The sequence below is a fragment of the Coenobita brevimanus genome, chromosome 81, assembly GCF_032717465.1.
Source record: "Coenobita brevimanus isolate Jiangsu-jjx chromosome 81, ASM3271746v2, whole genome shotgun sequence".
In the NCBI taxonomy this organism is placed as follows: Eukaryota; Metazoa; Arthropoda; class Malacostraca; order Decapoda; family Coenobitidae; genus Coenobita; species Coenobita brevimanus.
Genome location: NC_137034.1, coordinates 3,645,533 through 3,659,428, shown reverse-complemented (window position 1 = coordinate 3,659,428; position 13,896 = coordinate 3,645,533).

Sequence of the window (13,896 nt, the reverse complement as noted above, 5' to 3'; positions counted from 1 at the left end):
TTTTTCCTTTCCTTTCCAATACAGTATCTTTTCAATTCAGCATTTATTTCTTCTTCCCCTTTCGGGCTTTCTATGACTTTTTCTTCCTTTTCTTCACACCAAGTCCCTCTCTTCTCCCTTCTTTCCTTCTCTCTTCTACTTTTGGTATCCGTCCCTCCTTTCTTTCTTCCTCTCCTTCCTATCTTCCTTTTCTTCCTCTGATAATTTTCCCTCCTTTCTTTTCTTCCTCTGATAATTTTCTCTCCTTTCTTTTCTTCCTCTGATAATTTTCTCTCCTTTCTTTTCTTCCTCTGATAATTTTCTCTCCTTTCCCTTTTCTTTCCCTCTCCCTGTATCTTCTATGACCCCCTATTTTCTTTATTTTCTTCACCCAATTGTCCTTTCCCTTCCTTCTTTCTTGTCTTCCCTCCCATCCTTTCCTGATCCCCTTCTTTCCCTCTTCTTTCCCTCCTTTTCTTCCTTCTTATCCTACAATGTTCCTTACTTATTTTCTTCATATGGTCTCCTCCTCTTTTTTCTTCCCTATTCCTCTTAGGTTCCTTGTCTTCCTTGTTCTTTTCTGTCTTCCCTTTAATGACTTGTTTATTTTCTTTACAGGGAGAGAGAGACACTTGCTATCCCACTCTCCATTCCCTTTCCTTTCTTCTTTCTTTCCTTCCTTCCCTCCCTCTTTCCTTTCATCCTTCCTTCCTACGACCCCTATTCTTCATTCTTCCTTTCTGTTCATTCCTTCAGTCTTTCCACTAATCCTTTCCAGTTATTTCACTTTTCCAGAGAGAGAGAGAGAGAGAGAGAGAGACCTACCCACAGACTAGGTTCCATTGTCCTGATTGTTAATGGAGTAAGATTATGAACGGGCTCATTCCTTGTGTTCAGACCGGCATGGAGGAGGAGGAGGAGGAGGAGGAGGTGGGAGGAGGAGGAGGTGGGAGGAGGAGGAGGTGGGAGGAGGAGGAGGTGGGAGGAGGAGGAGGTGGGAGGAGGAGGTAGTGAGGGAAGAGAGCGATGGAAGGTGGAAGAGGAGGGGAGAAAGAGGAAGGAGGAGGAGAAGCAGAGGTGACATAGGAATGGGAAGGGGAAAGGGGAAGAAAAAGGAGGGGGAAGGAGGTGGAGGAGGGGGAAGGAGGTGGAGGTGGGGAAAGAGAGAGGAGGAGGGATGGGAAGGAGGGAGAAGAGGAGGGGGGGACTGACGTAAAGGGAAGGAGGAGGGGGATATTCGGGAAGGGGGAGAAGAATGACAAGTGGGGAGAGGGCAGGAAAGAGGGAGGTGGAGGCGGAGGGAAAAGAGAGAAAGGGAAGGGGGAGAGAGAGGATGAGGAAGGAGGAGGAGAGGATGAGGAAGGAAGAGGAGAGTATGGTGAAAGGAGGAGGAAAGTATCGGGAAGAGGGAAGATGGATATGGATGATGGAAAAGGAGGAGGAGGAGGAGGAGGAGGAGGAGAACAACGGGTAAGAGGAGGGAATGTGACTAGAGGAGAGAGAGAAAAACGAGGAGGGAGAAGGAACAGGAGGGAAGGGGGGAGAAGGAAAAGAAGACAGGGAGAAAGGGGAGGGAGAAAGGGGTAGGTTAATGATGCAGGGGAAAGAGAAGAGGATAACAGTAAGGGAAAATGTTATGATAGTGAAGGTAAAGGGAAGACGAGAGGAAAAGGAAAGGGAGGAAGGAAGGATGGAAGGATCTGGGGAAAGAAGGAACGATGTCAATGCAAATAATATGAGAAATAAGAACCACACACAGCAAAAGGAGGTAGAGGAGACAAGAAAAGAGGAAAGAATGGAAGAAATGAAAGGAGGGAAGATGGGGAGGAAGGAGGACGGTGAGAAAGAGAAAGACGAGTTGAAAGATGATCACCAAGAATAAGAAGGAAGCCCAAGAAATACAGAGACAAGAGTAAAGTTAGGAACCACACAAATATGCTTTTATTCTAACCTGACAAACTATCTATCTTAAACTTGGGAAACTATCTATTTATATACCTAGGCTGCTTCCCCCAGAGAAAGGGAGGTAGCCGAGACAGGACGACACACTCCCAATTAACTCATCCAGACAAACACATTTATTCGTATCTCGCCCCAAGGGGAGAAGGGACTGATCCTCACCGCACCACACCGCACGAGGGTCAACTGCACCTAAACTAACCTACCCCAAATTCACCTCTTTTTTACCATTAAAATTCTGCATATAGTACGAGAAATGAAGGTGAATTATAAGTTATTTTACACAAACTGTCGATATTGGAATTTAATAAGGTAAACAAATCGCTATGGAAAAGATGCTAGGGATCTATGGGCCTTTTCCTAATAAGACAGTGAACAAAAAGAAGCTTGTGAAGTTGTTAATAATAATAATAATAATAATAATAATAATAATAAAAATACTAATAAAAACAATAAACAACAATAAATAATAATAATAATAATAATAAATAATAATAATAATAATAATAAATCATAATCATAATAATAATAATAATAATAAATCATAATCATAATAATAATAATAATAATAATAATTTACCAAAAAGAGCACAGCAAAACTTCAATAAACAAAAAAATTCATTATAAAAAACTATATATTAAAAATAAGAAACACGAAATTAAAGAAGACCCCTACCCCCCCAAAAAAAAAGGTGGGGGGAAGGGGGGGGCACCACAAAGCTCACAAAAAATTAATTTATATAATGGTCGAAAGAGAGTGGGATGAAAAGAGGAAGGAGAGAGCAAAAGGCGAAGGCATTTAATAAGCCTGTGTGGTCTGCGTGGTCTTTGGTCTTTGATGTGGCCAGCGACAGTGCTCTCACCCCCTCTTTGGTCTTCATTACCCCATATCACAAAGACCGGAGAGAGAGAGAGAGAGAGAGGAAACGCAACCCATATACAAATTACCTCCTTCAGTCTAATGTAATTTTAAAGACTAACCTCACTAAAAACAGATGATTGTATGCAGAGTTAAGATTTCTCGTACAGGATGGGCTAGTGTGCTGTGTTTAACCCTCTCTGCCTCAAAAATCCCCCCTGATATAAAGAAAATCGTAAAGAAAATCGTCTGTGGAGAGGCAGAATAAGAACCCACACTTCAGGGGGTTTGTCTATAAAAAATGAATTATGAGAAACTGCATATATGAATTAAGAATGTGAAAAGAAACTTGTGAGTTGTGAATATTAGAGTATGTGTGAAATAAAGCAATAAAGCATTTAATAAGGATGTGTGCTCTCTATGGTCTTTATTGAGTGTCTCCCAAGCTTAGGAAATTCGTCTTTATTAGGGCAAGAAAATAGTGTGGTTGATTGAAGGTGATTTTTTCTAGTCTTTGTGGTATGCTTCGTTTTTGTTACTGTGAGAGAGAGAGAGAGAGAGAGAGAGAGAGAGAGAGAGAGAGAGAGAGAGAGTCAAATCACACACACACACACCACCTGGAGCTAAGTAATGAGTAAGGAAGGGAAGAGAGGTGGGAGGAAGGGGGAAGGAGTGGTGAGAGGAGGAAAAGGGTAGGGAAGGGAAAGAGGGAATGGGTAGGGGAGGGAGAGGTTAGAGGAGAAAAGGGAAGAAGAGTAGGAGGAGGGAGAAGGAAGAGGAGAAAAGAGTAGGAGGATAGAGAGGGAACAGCAGAAAAGAGAAAAGTGTGAGGAAGGTCTATGAGGGAAAGGGGAAAGGGAAGGATGAAGAGGGAAGATGGGCGGGGGAAGGGGGAGATGGGGAGATGGAAGATGAAGAAGGGAAGGGGGAAGGACTTGAAAGACAAGGGGAGGAGAAGAAGGGTAGGAGTACGAACTAAGAAGGGAAGGGGAGGGGGAGGGAAGGGCGGAAGGGAATAGACGGATATGTTAAGGGATAGAGGAAGGGTGGGGGAGGGCGAAAGGTGTTGGGGGAGGGGAAAGGGTGTTGGGGAGGAAGGTAGGGGAGGGGAAAGGGTGTTGGGGAGGAAGGTAGGGGAGTGGAAAGGGTGTAGGGGAGGAGGGTAAGGGGGAAGTAAAGTCTCCAACGGCGTGCGATACAATGTAGATGAATGGATGAATGATGAATGAACACAACCGTAAAAAAAGAAAAGGGAACTGTACAATGGCAATGAATAATTATGCCGTGACCGTAACGTTATTTTGCCATTCGTTATTTTGTAGCAACGGCACACACACACACACACACACCCCCACACACAACTGCCGCGTCTCTAAACTGCCCCTTTTACTGATCTACGTATTATATTAAAGGTAAATAAAGTCGCCTAGCAGTAGCATCAATAATAATCAATAACCATAACATTATTTTTATTCTTTATTCTATAGCAACGGGGGAAAAACAGTTAACTTCTCCTCTTTCCCTTCCTCCTCCATTTCACTTCTCTCCTTACGCCTTCTCTTCCTCCAAATTTCATCTCTGTTTTCTCCTCTTCTTTCTTAACATTTAATTTGTCCTTTGAGCAACTCCTTCCCTCATTCTCCTCCCCTCCTCTTTCCTTCCCTCTCTTTTTCCTTCTTTCTACCTTTCTTCGATCTGTTTTCCAATTTTCCTTTCCATTTTATTTGTCCTTTCTCCTATACACTCCTTCTATACCTCCTTTTCCTCCTTCATGCCTTCCCTTATCTCCTTACGTCTTCTCTTTCTCCAGACTTTTTCCTTCTCCCTTTTCACTGTGTTTATCATTTTCCTTATCCTCCTCTTTCGTGTCCCTCTTCTGAGATTCCCTCTCTTCTTCCCACTCTCCATCTCTCCCTCCCTCCCCTCCCCTTCGCCTTGAGTCAAAATCCTTTATGCGGAGGAAGAAAGGGGCCGGGAGAGATGGAGAGAAGAGGAAGAGGAGGAAGAGAAAGGGACCCATTCATGAAGAAGACTGAGCACCAAATGGGAGAAATAACAGTAGAGGTAGAGAGTGTATTGTTGTGGAGAGAAAAGGGAAGAAAAGGAAGGGGAGAGGGTTTGAGTGGAGGGGGGAGGGGAGACAAGGAGGGGGAGGGGAGGGAAGGGGAGAGGAGGGAGAGGAGGAGGAGGAGGGGGGAGGGAGGATTCTGATGCAATGTGTCAATACAGGAAAAGGAGAGGAGAGGGGGATGGCAGCAGATGGGTGGGGGAAAGGAAGGAGGGGTTGAGGGGGAGAGGAGGGGTTGAGGGGGAGAGGAAGGAGGGGTTGAGGGGGAGAGGAAGGAGGGGTTGAGGGGGAAATTGGAAGGAGGGGTTGAGGGGGAAAGGAAGGTGGGGTTGAGAGGGAGAGGGGGGGTGAATTGAGGAAGTGGGAGATGTGTAAACGAGGAGTGGACAGGATGCAAGAGGGATGGGGATGGAGACAGAAGGATAGAGAGGGAAGAGGTGGGGACAGAGGGAGGGAGAGGCAGGAGGATAGAGGAAGAGGGAGAGGGATGAAAAAAGGGGGATAGTGTTTGAGTGGAAGGGGAAAAGAAGGGGGGGACTCAGAATATGTATATAGGAGGGGGAGTGGAGAGGAGAGGAGAGGGAGTCGAAGAGAGGGATTCAAGACGACAGGAAGGAACAGAGCTGAGGGAGTAAGAGAGGAGAGAGAGGAGAGGGAAGAGATACAGAAAAATTAAAAGGGAGATAAATGTGGAAAAACTGAGGAAGAGAGAGAGGGAAATCGACAAGGAAGAGCATGGAGGAAGTGGAAGAGTGAAGGAAAGAAGGGAGAGGATTTGAGTGGTGGGGAGGAGAGGGGAAAAGGAGGAGCTGGCTCAATGTTCCTATATGAGAGAGAGAGAGAGAGAGAGAGAGAGAGAGAGAGAGAGAGAAAGAGAGAGAGAGAGAGAGACTGACAAGGGAGGAGTGAAGAGCATCAATGTTTGAATGAGCAACTAGATGAGCAAGCATGAACAAAATAACATCATGAATAAGAGAATGAGTAAAAGGATGAATGAGAGGAGTGAAGAGTGAGTGAACAGCAGTGAATAAATAAAAACACACCGCTGAATTATACTTGAGAAAATGAATGAACAGGAAGATGAGCTAAAGAAAATGCCCAGGAAAGAAGACAGCACAGGTGAATAAGAAGAGTGAAGAAGATGAATAAGGAGTGAATAAGAGGATGGAGGAAGGGGAGATGAAAAGTGAATGAATAAAGACCTAGGGAGATGCATATGAAGGAGATGAACAACAAACAGGAAATGCATAGCAGAAAGAACAGCGCTGGTCGAGAGAGAGAGAGAGAGAGAGAGAGAGAGAGAGAGAGAGAGAGAGAGAGAGAGAGAGATTATTTTCTTTAACGTTTCGGGCTACACAGAACCCATCTTCAAAAAAAAAAAGAAAATAGACTTCAAGCGCTCTCTCTCTCTCTCTCTCTCTCTCTCTCTCTCTCTCACCTAAAAATTAAAACAAATATCTCTCCCACAACCTAACAATTTCCATTTTTCGTTTGTGTATATTTTCCTTTCAATTATGGAGGTATTTTAATATCACCCTAAGGGCAGACGATTTTTTGCCCTCACCCTCAGACGATTTCCCTCCCTTAAAAAAAATATAATTAGAGTTGTTCCCACGATGTAACAGTTTCCATTTCCCTCGCCATTGTACTGAAGGTGGTTTAATAAGGGAAGGAATCAGTAGGACCCAAGACACCCCCTTGAGGTACCCCCGAGAGAGTGAGAGAGAGAGAGAGAGAGAGAAGGGGGGGCGGGGAGGGGGTTCGTTAGTGTGTAGGGAGGTGGGAGGGTTGAGGAAGGAAAGGGGTGATTCATTCTTGAGAGAGAGAGAGAGAGAGAGAGAGAGAGAGAGAGAGAGAGAGAGAACTGTGTGTGTGTGTGTGTGTGTGTGTGTGTGTGTGTGTGTTTCATCTCAAGTTGCGTTTTCTCATGCTACTGTTACTCTTTCACTACCACACAACATCCAATCAAACTACTAAATGCTTACTTACAAAACACTACAAAAGCAAATTTCAATACGTCAATACTATGAAGACTCTCTTATTGCATGAAATGGTCAATATCTTTCGTAAATACGCATCTAGAAACCGTATTAATAAAATCAGGGCAAATTTTTACAGTATATAAAGTCTCCGTAATAATTCAGTAATATAATGAATATTTTTTTGTCGTAATTTTCACTTTGAGATTCAGGGTAAATTTATAAATAGCAAAAATATAAATAGCGATCCCATACACCACTTAAACTCATTTATAAATATAGGTACAGTAACACGCTCTCTCCCCCCCTCCCTTCAACATAAAGAAAATGGGAGACGGGGGGACATGGGGGACTGGAGAAGAAAGAAGAAAAGGAAAATAAGAGTCTGAGAATGGGGTACCCTCTATACGTGCTCAGCCGTCGTGTCTGCTGGCGAGGAAGAGAGACAGTTTGGACAAGCCTGGGTTTGTTCTTGTTCACTCGGGCTGTTGGCTTGGAGGTGTGGCTGGGAGGGGAGGGAGAGAAGGAGGGGAGGGAAGTGGAGGGGTGGGAATGGGAGGGAGAAAGGGAGGAGTATTGGTAGAAAGAAGAGTAGGAAAGAGGGCAGGGCACGAGAAGGGAGGGGTATGTTTGGACAGAAGGGAAGGAGGAGAGAGTGAAGAGAAGGAGTGGGAATGGGAGGAAGAGAGAGAGGGGTATGGGTATTGAGAAGAGTAAGAGAGAGGGCAGGGAAGGGCACGAGAAGGGAGGGTATGTGTAGACAGAAGGGCAGGGAAGGGCACGAGAAGGGAGGGTATGTGTAGACAGAAGGGCAGGAGAGAGGGAAGAGTAGAGGGAGATAGGAGAGGATATGGTGTGGCGGGAAAAAGAGAGGAGGGGAGCGATGGGTAGGGGAGGGTACGGGAGGGTAGGGTAGGGGAGGGGGAGGAGAAGGGAAGGGTAGGTACGAGAAGGAAGAGGTGTATGTGGAAAGAAGGGTAGAAGGGAGGGGTATAAGTGGAATAAAGGGTAGAAGGAAGGGGTATAAGTGGATAAAGGGTAGAAGGAAGGGGTATAAGTGGATAAAGGGTAGAAGGGAGGGGTATAAGTGGAAAGAAGGGTAGAAGGGAAGGGTATAAGTGGAAAGAAGGGTAGAAGGAAGGGGTATAAGAAGAAAAGAGGGTAGAAGGGAGGGGTATATGTGAGAAGATGGGTAGAAGGGAAGGGTATATGTGAGAAGAAGGGTAGAAGGGAGGGGTATATGTGGGAATAGGAGTAACAGGAGAGGGTTATGTGGGGAGAGTTAACAGAAGGGAGCATGTGTGGAAAGGGAGCAGGAAAATGGGAAAGTAGGTAGAAGGTGAAGAGACAGAAAAAAGAGGACAGGGTGGAAGAGTGGGAAGAAGAGGAGAGGAAGGAGAAGGAAGGAGGGTGAAGGAGTCAGGCAGAAGGGAAGAAGGAGGGTGAAGGAGCCAGAAGGAAGGGAAGGAGGTATTGAAGGAGTCAAAAGGAGTGGAAAGAGGTGGCGGCGAAGGAAGGGAATGAGGAGATGGTGAAGGAAAGGAGGGAGGAGATTGTGGTGAAGAAAGGGAAGGGGAGGAGAAGGAAGAGGAAAGGAAGAAGTAGGAAAAAGAGTGAAGATGTAAGATGAAGAAAAGGGAAATGAACAGGTAGAATGAAAGTAAAGGGGAAAGGGAAAGTAATGGAGATGAGGAATAAGGAAGACAAGACAGAGAAAATGATTACGATTACGAGAAGAAAGCGAGAGTGAAGTAATGGGGTCAGTAATAAGAAGAAAGGATGAAGTTAAGAGTGTGTGTGTGTGTGTGTGTGTGTGTGTGTGTGTGTGTGTGTGTGTGTAAGAGAGAGAGAGAGAGAGAGAGAGAGAGAGAGAGAGAGAGAGAGAGAGGTTAGCATAAGTGGCTGGGAAAAATTAAAGGTATATTTGAAGAAAAAGATAAATATATAAGAAGATAATTTTAGACAGAGATGGAAATATATATCAGAGAGAGAGAGAGAGAGAGAGAGGAAATGTCTACAGAAAGGCATACCCAGAAACATACAGAAAAAAAAAAATAAACAAAAGTAACAAGTATAAATTTGATGGATTATCATTGCTGGAAGGACGATATGAGAGAGAAAAAGGAAATGAAGGAGGAATGACAGGAAATGTTTACAGAGAGAAATGAAACAGACTGATAAATGAAAGGAAATGAAAATAAGTAACCGAGATGCACAAAGTGACGGATTATAACTACTGAAAGGACGTCATGAGGAAAGGGAAATGAAGGAGAGAGGAGAGGGAAATGACAGAGAGGACAGGGATATGAAGGAGGGGAGAAGGAAATGAAGGAGGAGGGGAGAAGGAAATGAAGGAGAGGAGAGGGGGAAATGAAGGATAGGAGAGGAGAGGGAAATGAAGGAGAGGAGAGGGAAATGAAGGAGAGTAGAGGAGAGGGAAATGAAGAGGAGGAGAGGGAAATGATGGAGAGGGGAGGGAAATGAAGGAAAGGAGAGGGAAATGATGGAGAGGAGAGGGAAATGAAGGAAAGGGGAGTGGAAAATGAAGGAGGGATGAGCAGCTGGAGAGGCAGGAAATGTATGAAGGAAGGATTTGTCATGTAACTGAAAGTGATAAAGTGGACATGGAAATAAGGATCACAGTAACACAGATGCATAAAGTACACTGATTACAGGTATGAAAGAGGTGAAAAAAAATAGAGTTTGAAGGTAAGACTAACTGAAATGGGAAAAAAATACAAATATCAAAGAGGTGATGGACTGAGTTTAAGGGATTATTTTAGATGGATGGTAAAGAGTAAGAGAGCTGCATAAGGTTTGTAGATTATGGGTGCTGGGAGGAGGACGAATGAGAAAGGAGAAGGTGTAGGACGGGATCAAAGGGAAGGGCCATCGGATGAAGGAGGAAAGGAGGGGCATGAAGAGGTGGGGGAAGGGGAGGAAAGAAGTGGGAAGGAGGAGAGGAGGGCAGGAGAAAGAGGGAGGAGGGGGAGGGAAGAGGAGGAAAGGAAGGGGAGGGAAGAAGAGGGGGAGGGGTAAGGGGCACTACTGAGGGGGACAGAATGGGCACCAACCAAAAGGAGAAGACCGGACGACCACCAAAGTTTTCCCGCCAGCTTCACCAATGTTTCAAAATTCTTCACCACCGAGAGAAACTTCACCTATTGTAGTTTTTGGAATTACAACTTTTCGACCTAACAAGCACTTAGATACCCCAAAGAGAAGCAAAAAGACCCAATTACCCCTCCTACCTCAACAGCCCCTCTTTCTACACCCAAAGACCCCAAACCTAATAATGAACGAAATGCATCAACTCTGCTCCAGGAAGGCCAAGGGTACAAAGAGCCTTCCCCCCCTTAATTCCCCCTCCCTCTCATCCCCCCACTTCCCCCCACCCCCTATTTTTCCCTTTCTGTGTTGGGGCAAAGGTTACATGTCCCTATTTAGCACTTGGGTCCCAGGGCTGCATTATGTGTGTGATTGACGGACGGCTAATGATATTAATGGGAGAGGAGAGAGGAAGGAGAGGAGAGGAAGGGAAGAAGAGGAGAGGAGAGGAGAGGAAGGGAAGAAGAGGAGAGGAGAGGAGAGGAGAGGAAGGGAAGGGAAGAAAAGAAGAGGAAAGGATGAAGGGGACAGGAGAGGAAGGGATGGGAAGAGAAGGAAGGGAGAGGAAGGGAAGGTAAGAAGAGGAAGGGAGAGGAAGGGAAGGGAAGAAGAGGAAGGGAGAGGAAGGGAAGGTAAGAAGAGGAAGGGAGAGGAAGGGAAGGTAAGAAGAGGAAGGGAGAGGAAGGGAAGGTAAGAAGAGGAAGGGAAGGTAAGAAGAGGAAAGGATGAAAAAGGGGAGGAGAGGAAGGGAAGAGGAGGAGAGGAATGGAAGAACAGGAGAGGGAAAATGAGAGGGGGGGGGGGAAAGAATAAGAAGAAAAAGAGATGGAAAGGGAAGAGAAGGAGGAGGATAAATGGAATGGAGAGGGGAGGGGAGGGGAGGAAGGAGGAAAGAGAAGAAGAGAAGACGAGAGGGAAGTAGAAATGAAAAGAGCAGAGTATATTACACAATAAAAAAAAACGCAGATCAGCAGTGCAAGGAGAGCAGAGGAGAGAAAAGATGAAAAAATGAAAGGGGAGAGGAAGGAAAGGGGATGTGTGTGTGTGTGTGTGTGTGTGTGTGTGTGTGTGTGTGTGTGTGTGTGTGTGTGTGTGTGTGTGTGTGTGTGTGTGTGTGTGAGAGAGAGAGAGAGAGAGAGAGAGAGAGAGAGAGAGAGAGAGAGAGAGAGAGAGATTTTTACCTCAGCTGTGTCCTTTCTCAGGCAGCATCAATAGACTGGGGGGGAAGGAAAGAGGGAGGGAGGAAGGAGGGGAGGGAAGGGGGGGGAGAAAGGGGGAGGGGGGATCTCAGAAGGGGCTTATATCTGGGGTGGAAGGGAGTAGGTATTAATAATGAAACTTGAAGAATAATGAAACAGACGAAAACGAGGGACACAAAGAAGCCTTCAAGGTTTTAGTGATGAAACCTGGACAATGCAAAAAGATAAAAAACGAAACACAAAGAAACTATACCATGATTTTACTGACGAAACCTGATTAATGAAACAAAGACGAAACAAAAGGAAACGAAACCAAAGCTAAGAAACGGATTGATGAAACGAAAAAATAAAAAATAAATAAAGAGGAATAGGACAAGATTGGAGGTTGCAGTTCTTCCATATGAGAGAGAGAGAGAGAGAGAGAGAGAGAGAGAGAGAGAGAGAGAGAGAGAGAGAGAGAGAGAGTCATAAAAAAGAAGAGAAAAAGGAAATCTATCTACCTATCTATCTATCTATAGCCAGACGCCTTACTTCCGTTTGGGGTGACCACAAACAAATCGCCTCCACGTCACCCTGTCCCTTGCCATTTCGCTGCCCTCCCCCCAGCCCACACATCCCTCTCATATACCTCTCTCTCCACAATGTGAAAAAAAAAATATGAGAGACACTGAAGGGAGAAATAGGGAAAAATTAAATAGCACAAAATGGGGAAAATAAGGAAGGGAAAGAAGCACATCAGGGGAAAATGGGGCACAGAAAGATAAATGAAATGGGGCACAGAAAGATGAAATAAATGGGGCACAGAAAGATATATTAAATGGGGCACAGAAAGTAAATAAAATAGGGCACAAAGATGAGATAAAATGGGGCACAGAAAGATAAATGAAATGGGGCACAGAAAGATGAATAAAATGGGGCACAGAAAGATAAATAAAATGGTGCACAGAAAGTTGAAATAAATGGGGCACAGAAAGATGAAATAAAATGGGGCACAGAAAGATAAATAAAATGGGGCACAGAAAGTAAATAAAATAGAGCACAAAGATGAGATAAAATGGGGCACAGAAAGATGAATAAAATGGGGCACAGAATGATAAATAAAATGGGGCACAGAATGATAAATAAAATGGGGCACAGAAAGATGAAATATATGGGGCACAGAGAGATGAAATATATGGGGCACAGAAAGATAAATAAAATGGGGCACAATGATAAAATATAATGGGGCACAAAGATAAATAAAATGGGGCACAGAAAGATGAAATAAATAGGGCACAGAAAGATGAAATATATAGGGCACAGAAAGATGAAATAAATAGGGCACAGAAAGATGAAATAAAATGCGGCACAGAAAGATGAAATATAGTGGGTTAAGGAATGACGAAATGGGGCACAGAAAAGGCACAGAAAATGGGGCACAATAAAATAAAACAGGGCACAGAACGATAAAATGAGGCACAGGAAGATGAAACGAAAAATTAAGGAAAGATGATCGAAGAGAGAGAGAGAGAGAGAGAGAGAGAGAGAGAGAGAGAGAGAGAGAGAGAGAGAGAGAGCAGAAATAAAAATAAAAAAAAAACACAAGAAAGAGTACCTCAGAGAAGGGCATAAGTGAGAGAGAGAGAGAAAATAGAGAAAATGAGAGAAAAAAGAGAGAAGAAAAGAAGAAGAGGTGGAGGAGGAAAGAAGGAAGAGGGATAACGATAAAAGATATTACGAGGAAGAAAAGAGGAAGAGAGCAGGGAAAGAAGAGAAAAAGAGGAAGTGAGAGAAAAGTACTGTAAAAGATAGAGATAAAGAGTAAAAATGGGAGATACGACACTATGAACGAGAAGAGAGAACAGAGAAAGAAGAGGAAAAGAGGAAGCGAGAGAAAGAGGAGAACAAGAGGAAGTGAGAAAAAGAAGAGGAGGAGAAAAAGAGGATGTGAGAGTCTGAAGAAGAGAAAAAGGGGGAAAGAGACAAGAGAGAAAACGAGGAAGTTGAGGTAAAGAAGAGGAAATAAGGAAGTGAAAGTAAGAGGAGAAGAAGAGGAAGTGAGAGTAAGAAGAGGAAGTGAAAGAGAAAAAGAGGAAGTGATAGAAATAACGAGATAATAAGAAAGAGAAAAAAAGCGTAAAAACAGTAAGATAAGGAGAATCACAGGGAAGTGTACATAACGTGCCTGCAAATGTGAACGAGTGTAAAAAGGTAATGGGGAGAGTTGGTAAAAAGAGTGGGAAGGTTGGAATGGGGTGGGAGGGAGGCTGGGGAAAGGGGAGCTAATAAGAGGTGTGGGGAGAGTGGATGGGGAGGTGAGTGACAGAGTGGGTGGGTAGGTGGGTGGCAGAGAGGTGTGGGGAGAGTGGATGGGGAGATGCCTGGCAGAGAGGGGGTGGGGAGGTGGGTGGCACAGAGAGTGAAAGTGAAAGTACCGGTAATGGGGAAATGGAGAATGGGGAGAGGGGAGTACCAGTGAGAGGTGTGGGGAGAGGGGGTGGGGAGGTGGGGCGAGGCGGTTGGTGTGAGGGGTAGGGAAGTGGGACGAAGGACTGGGGGAAAGGGAGAGTGGGGAGAGGAGAAAAGGGACTGCTAATGAAAGGTGTGGGGAGAAGGGGTGGTATGGAGGGGAAGTGTGAGGAAGGGAGAGGAATGCAGAGGTGAAGGATCAACTCTATCAATACTAGATCTATTTTTCTATTTTACTCAGGCCAAAAATTATGTATAAATAAATAAATAAATGAATAAATAAATAAATAATATATA